Source organism: Vombatus ursinus, unplaced genomic scaffold, assembly GCF_900497805.2.
Source record: "Vombatus ursinus unplaced genomic scaffold, bare-nosed wombat genome assembly UNPS02004573.1, whole genome shotgun sequence".
In the NCBI taxonomy this organism is placed as follows: Eukaryota; Metazoa; Chordata; class Mammalia; order Diprotodontia; family Vombatidae; genus Vombatus; species Vombatus ursinus.
Genome location: NW_020944351.1, coordinates 1,419,546 through 1,426,950, shown reverse-complemented (window position 1 = coordinate 1,426,950; position 7,405 = coordinate 1,419,546). Strand labels below are relative to the sequence as shown.

General features: G+C 40.6%; 1 long non-coding RNA gene across 1 annotated transcript in view; it reads left to right on the top strand.

Moving 5' to 3' along the window:
* Positions 1 to 1,416: 1,416 nt before the first annotated feature.
* The window catches only part of LOC114024692, a 52,725-nt gene continuing 46,736 nt past the window's right edge, over positions 1,417 to 7,405 (top strand). The window contains exons 1-2 of the long non-coding RNA XR_003566941.1: positions 1,417 to 1,485; positions 5,205 to 5,427. This is a non-coding gene — a long non-coding RNA (uncharacterized LOC114024692). The remainder of the gene's footprint in view (positions 1,486 to 5,204; positions 5,428 to 7,405) is intronic.

Sequence of the window (7,405 nt, the reverse complement as noted above, 5' to 3'; positions counted from 1 at the left end):
CCAGTTTGAGTGGAATGCATATATAAGGGTTTGGTTTTGAACTTCAAATTTGGCTAGTAAAGGCACCTGAATAGTTTACTCAATCAGTCAACAGGCATTTATTAAGCACTTATTATGTGTCAGGCACTGTGCTAAGTGCTGGGAATACAAAGAAAGACCACCTAAAAGGTCAAACGACAACAACAACAACAAAACAACAGTCAAGGAGCTTACATTTTAATTGGGGAGATAATGTAAATAACTACGTACATGGAAGCTGTACACAGAGTAGGTGAAGCTTTTCATAAAGGGGAGGCTGTTAATAGCTAGGGGGATTCAGAACAGCTGTACATAATTTGAAAGAGTGGTGAAATTAAAGAATCATAATCATGTCCCAAATAGAAAGAAGGCAAGATGACACCCAAACCAAATCAGATGTGTGGATAAGTGAAAAGGGACAGTGTCTTTGGTAGTGGGGCTATTTGAAATCTAAGAGTCTAAGGTTCCCAATTTTCGATACAATCGCAAGAAGGACAGTTAGACAGTATCAGTTTAAATGGAAACCAGTGAAAGGACCTTACTTAAGTGCCAGTTACAGAGTTGATCAGCAAAAGAAGCAATTAAAAGTGATAAGAAAAAAGAAAAGCAGCCCAGTTGTCAGAAATGGTAACAAAGGTTTAAGAAAGCTTTTAAAGCAGAGGATCCTAGCCTTTCTCTGTGTCTTGGACCACCTGGTCAGTCTGGTGAAGTCTATGGATCCCCTTCTCAGAATCATGTTTGTAAATGTATAAACTAACATACATCAGATTGCAAATGAAAACAATTATATTGAAATATTATTATTAAAATGCCATGAATTATCAGTATTATTAAAATATATATTTAAAAATTAGCTCATGGACTCTAGGTTAAGAATTCCTATTTTGGACCTTGTTGGAGTTGGAAAATGGAGGGAAACAAACCCTAGAGATTGAGACCACTGGAAGAACAAAGCTATGAATTTTGCCCAGAGAAATGCCTATTAGAAATGTGGGACACCTTGGTCACAAGAAGAGAGGCAAATTTAGTCAATGTTAAGGGCCCACACTGAGCTCAGAATGACCTCACCTAGAATTAGTGAGTCAAAAGAACATTGGAAATATAGGGGAAGTTGGAAAAGAAAAGTCATTAAACCAGTGAAATATGGTATAGGACATTTTGTACTTGCTAGAAAATTTCAGAGCCTGGTCATGTTCAGATGAAAAAATGGGTATGTGCTAGCAACAGGAAATTATATATAAAATGTACTAAACAGGGAAGAAAAATGTCTCTGAAGAGACATCTTTCCTAGAGAACTGAGGAGACTACTAATGATTTTCATGCTTAATTTTACAGATGCTGGAATACTGATGTCAACGTGGAAAAAGCTGCTGGAATCGACTTATTGGAACACCAGGTACTGAGAACATTTGTTGAAAGGACTTACTATTCTCCCTCTGGAAAATTCTTATCATGGAAGCTTTTATGGTATGGTGTTAAATCTGTATTTATATATGTATGTTCAAATGCATAGGTGTATGTATCTACTACTTTTAAAATATGTTTATACTGACATAATAAGGGGTCATTTGGTTTGGGGAAGTACTGTCTATTTCTCTAGTAGCTGCAAAGTACAGCAGAACTTGGGAAGTTAGAAATCATATCAAACTTCTAACTGTATATATGAGGGAGTGAATAATTGCTGACAATTTCAATGAAAAAAAGTCTTTGTCAAACTTTAACGGTCTAGATTGAAGGAAAAAAAAGAAAAAGAATGAGTCACAGTATCCAAAGCAAGGCTAAAACTCCACTGTCCTTTATCATAATCAAACCACAGCTACAGAACTATGTTCATTTCTGGGGTCCATGATTTAGGAAGAACATTGACAAGCCAGAGAGTGACCAGATGAGGACAAGCAGGATGCTGAAGGACCTCAAAATTCATCTCATATGAGCATTGGTTAAAGGAATTGGGGATATTTAGTTTGGAGAAGAGAGGAATTAGGAGAATATTATAGTGTGTTTGAAGGGCCATTACATGGAAGACAGTTAGATTTGTTCTATTTGACCCCACAAGACAGAACCAGGAGTAAAATGGGAAATTTAGTCTTGACTGAAGGTAAAACTTCTGAACAATTTGAGCCACTCAATAAGTGAGATGGGCTGACTTGGGAGTTAGTGGGTCACCCTTACTGAAAGTCTTCAAAGTCTTCATGAACTTTTGTTAGATATGTTGTAAAGGGCATTCTCGGGCAGGTATGAGCTGGAATAGATGGTCTCTGAGATCTGTTCCTTCTCTGAGATTCTGATTCTGTAAATGCCCATATATTTGAATGGTGGCCCTTTGAGTATGGCAATTAGAGGACTGAATTTTGAATTGAGTGAAGATTTTCTCTCTACACAGAGGAACAAGGGACATGTGAACTCTGCTTTCAGATGCGAGGATGATAATTATCTTACAGTTTATTAAGAGCTCATTTAACCCTAAGTTCATTCAAATGTTCTAACAACTTGCTGGGAAGAGTGACCGTGTATGCTGTGTCATCCTTGAGGACACCAATATTAAAATAGAACACAGAGTACCTCTTAAAAACAATGCAGATCACAAGAACTGGTGATATCTGAAACTGAATGGAAATGTAAAATTGGAGTAGTTATACAGTGGGTAGAAGAAAGTGTTGGCACTAACAAAAAATGGCACTAACAGAAAAAAAAGTGTTGGCCATCGTTATTTATCCAGAACTATTATGAATTTCATGATTTGTGTCTTAGAAATCTAAATTCAGGATGGATAATACATGAACTTTGGGGAAACTTATATGAGATGAATTCCTGGGTATACTTACAAGATTTAATAGTTTCAGTTTATTTGGGTCTCTTTCTGTCTACTCTATATTGGTGTATATATTATTGTTTTAATTTTCCTTATTATTCATTTGTTCTATATTTATAGATTTGAATTAGCTTCAAGTTAATTGGGTACTTGCTAGTAATGATGTAGAAAAGAAAATTGTTCACCAACTACATAACAGTTTAGATGTACAGTTTGATTTATCTAGCTTAAACCAAATGACTACAAATGATGGAATATGCATGTAGGGTGGGACTAGAGACTGGGTAGAGAGTCAGCAATCTGTCCATAAGAGGACAAGTTGGAACATGTAGATAGTAGGCAGAAGACTAGACATCCATCCCAAAATGGATGGGAAAAAGAATGTCTAGGGATGGACAGGTACAATGAAGGGAATGTGTCCTGGTAGTCAAAAGAGGATCAATAACCTGTCCCTAGGAAGACAGATAAGGAAATATGTCCAGGCAGTGGCTGAGGTTTGAGTATCTATTCGAAGTTGGAGTGGTTGGAGATTATGCTCAGAGAATAGAGAGAGATCCTTGGAGATTGTGCCCAGAGAATAGAGAGATCCAGGGAACTGTCTATTTGGATAGGCTAGGGAATGGGTCCAAAGAGTAGAGACACATCTGGGTATCTATACCAAAGTAGGCATGTAAGGAAACCTAACCAATGAGTAAACAGAGGTTGAAGGGTCTGATCCAAAGAAAAAAGGTGAAGGAGTATGTCCAGAGAGAATATAGAGAATATCTGAAAACGTTTACCGGTGAGACAGATCAAGGAACATATGGAGAGATTAGACAGAGATAACATTGTAATCCAAATAAAACAGGTCAGAGAATGGGCCTACAGACTAGACAGAGGGCCTGACACTTCTCTCAGAGATGATAGTTATGGAAATGTGTACAAGACCAGATAGGTCAGGGAGCCTGGCAGGGCACAGAATAGATCCGTATTGTGGACAGTGAGTCAGAGATCTCTCTTCAAGTGAACGGGTCAAAAAGTATGGCTGTTGAGTAGAAAGAGCCCCAGAGAACTATCCCAAGTTGGAAAGGCTAGAGATTTCATCCAGAAAACAGACATAGGGCCAGTGATATTTGCTCTAAAGGACAGATAACAGTATACAGAGTAGATGGAAGCCCAGGGACCCTTCTTAAAAAGGATAGGTGAAGCATAGGTGAAGCATCATATAATGGATCCAGAGCTTACATAAGGGTCTAGGAATCTATCCCAAAGGGGTTAGCGGGTGTTTCCAATGAATACAAAGAGGACAAGGAAGATGGCTAAGAAAATGTGTCTGGGGAGTAGACAAATATTTAGGGAATGATCTAAACATGAAAAAATCAAGCATTCAGTTCAGAGTAGATAGTAAAAAGTTCAGAGTAGAGTAGAGAGACAGTCAGAAATTGAACAGGTCAGAGAATAGATCCAAAGGATAGCTAGAGGTTTAGGCTTGTATTTCAAAGTGGTCATCAGGCATGTTGTCCCAAAAGTTTGCCAGAGGGGATCCACTCAACGTGCTAGAAGCCTTCCTCATCTTATTCTGATCTCAAAATGGTACCAATGGAGCACTTTGGCTGTCCACCACTCTGAAATGGTGAAGGAATGAATCTAGAAAGTAGACACAGGGTTAAGCATTTATTCCAAAGTGGATAGGTCAGTGAATGTGTCCAGAGAGTAGACAAAAGGCCAGCAACCTATGCCAAAGGGTCATATCATTAAATGTGTCCAAAGAGTAGAAGGAAGATTTGGGATTTGTCCCCAGTTGAACAGGTCAACAGCTGCATCCGGAAAATATACAGAAGTCTATAAATTGATCCTGAGAAGAAAGGAAAAGGATGAAAGAGAGGAAGGGAGGGAGGGAGAGAGGGAAGAAAGAGAGAAAGGAAAAGGAATAAAGAGAGGAAGGGAGGGAGAGAGAGAAGAGAGAGAGAGAGAAGAAGAAGGAAGAGGAGGAGGAGGAGGAGTATCAGGGACCTATGTGGATAGACCAGAGAATGGATCCAAAGGGTAAAGACAGGTCCAAGCATATGTTCCAAAATGGACATATCAAGAAATGTGTCCAGAGAACAGACAGAAAGCCAATAATCTGGCCAATATAATTATAGGGTTATAGATCTAGAAAAAGAAGAAAGCTCAGAGGTAGAATAGTTTAGTCCCCTCATTTTACAGAAGAGGAAACTGAAGCCCAGGGAAGCAAAATGATTTGCTCATGGTCACAGAGGTACCAAGTCTTAGAGTCAGAATTTGACTATGGATTCTAAATACAAACTCATCTTTCTTTCCACTACACTGCACTGCTTCTCAATACTGTTTAGAGGGTAAGTAAATCAACCACATCTCACCACTTTCTAACCAGTATGGGGACTCTGAACCAGTCAGCCTCCAGCCCCTGCCTCAATGATGAGCCAGGACCAGGGACTTGCCATGTCCCCTGCCACCATCCCACCCCTGTGACAACAGGCCATTGGACCAGGATGGATGACTCTCCAGATTTCTTGCCTGGCTACTCAGGTGGAGATAATGAAATCAACATGGGAGCTGATCTTGAGAGTAGAACTGCCCTGACTGATATTTGGAAGGTGAGTAAATCAACTATGTCACCCCATTCTGTAAGCATATCCATCCAGCCTATAAACCCTGACTATGGCTTCCATACCACCTAGACACCAGACTAAGGCTGCGGGCTTTCCGTCTGCACTATTCTCCTCTCTTGGTGACCATCCCTCTGCATCAGTTCATATCAGACTTCCCATGCTTCTCTACGTCCTTCAAACCATTCTTCCTGATATCACAGGAATCAAGTACTTCATATATTACACTATGTTGAGCCACTTTTCATTTGATATGTCTCTCCCCTTCTTGTGGATACCAGGTCTTTAGGCTAAAACTAGATATCTTCCAGAATTCATGTCCCCTAAGTCATATCATGGAGATCATGAAATCCCCATTGTCAATGGCCATGAGGCAGGGCTGCCTTGTATTGGGCTGGGAAGGAATTTACAAGGAAGCCTTAATTCTTTAGAACTAGCCAAACCCAGAGCCAGCCAATTTCTAGCATCCACATGTCTCCAATAGCACAGGACTGGGGACTTATATTTTCTACTGCTAACTTTGTTTCTGTATATCACAGAATGAAATAATAAATACAGAAATGGCTCTTCAAAAACCTCACCTACACATAAACTTTGTCTGACAACTTAGATAGTATTCCCTACCCAAAGTCCTGGTTCTTGATGTGATACCCAAGAGAAGTGGGTGCATTTTCTCAATCCTCCACCAGGACCGAGATGCTTGGGGTCATCGTAACTGCAATGCATGCACTTTCACTTTTTGGTGTGTTTCCTTGATATTTTTGGACTCATGGTGTACAATGCTTTCTTCTCTTGCTGACTATCCCTCTGCATCTGTTTATATCAGACTTCCATGCCTCCCTCCATCCTTCCAAGCATCCTTTCTTATATTGCAGGAATCATGGGCTTCATTCACCTACCACAGTATGTTGAGTCACTCCCTAGTCGACGTGCCTCTCCCTTGCTTCTGGACACCAGACCCTTCAAATAAAACTGGATTCAGTCCAGAGTCAATGTCCCATGAGCACCCACATGGAAATCATTTATTCCCTATGGAAATGGCCATAAGGCAGTGCTGCCCTGACTGAAGCTGGGAAGGGGATTTCATCAAGGAAGCTTCACCTCTCTAGAACTATCTAAACTCTGACCCAGGTGGTTTCCAGTATGCTTATTTTGTGAACAAGATATGACTGAGAACTTGTCATTTCCCCTTATGTTAACCCTGCTTCTTTATACCAGAATGTCAGACATTTATATTATCTTTCATTTGATATAACCTTCATTTCCAAAGATATCCATCCCTACCCCACAACAAGAGAGTGAACCCTTGTATTAAAGAAATACAAAACACAACCACACACAAACTGGGTCTGACAGTGGGGGATTCAAACCCCAAAGGCTGCTCTATGACCAAAAGAACAGGCACATTTTCTCAAATCTCTTCCAGCATCAACATCCTTAGTCATCACAATTGCAGTGCATGTACTTTCAGTTTTTGGTATTTTCCTCTCCAGGTTGCACTCCTAACCTTCCAGATTTTCTCTATCATGCCATAGCACCCTTATCACCCTAGAAGTTCACTCCATGCCAGAGCTCCTCACACTGGAAGTAGATCCCACTGCTGGGATCTTCCTCTGATTGGTTGCTTCCTGCCAGAACCACCATTTTCAGTAAAGTGACCACGCCAGTCCTGTCTTCATTCCTCCCTGAGCTCCACTCCTGACTCTCTAGATTTTCTCCATCATTCCACAGCAGCTTCGTCACCCTGGACGTTCAGTCTGCCTGACCTTGAACTGGAAGTAGATCCCACTGCTGGGCTTTTCCTCTGATTGGATGGTTCCTGCCATAGCCTCCATTTTCAGGAAAGTGCCAAGGCCAGCCATGTCTTCATTCCTCCCTGAGCTCCACTCCTGACTTTCTAGACTACTCTGTCATGCCATGGCAGCCTCACCACCCTGGACATTCAGTCTGCCTGACCTTGAACTGA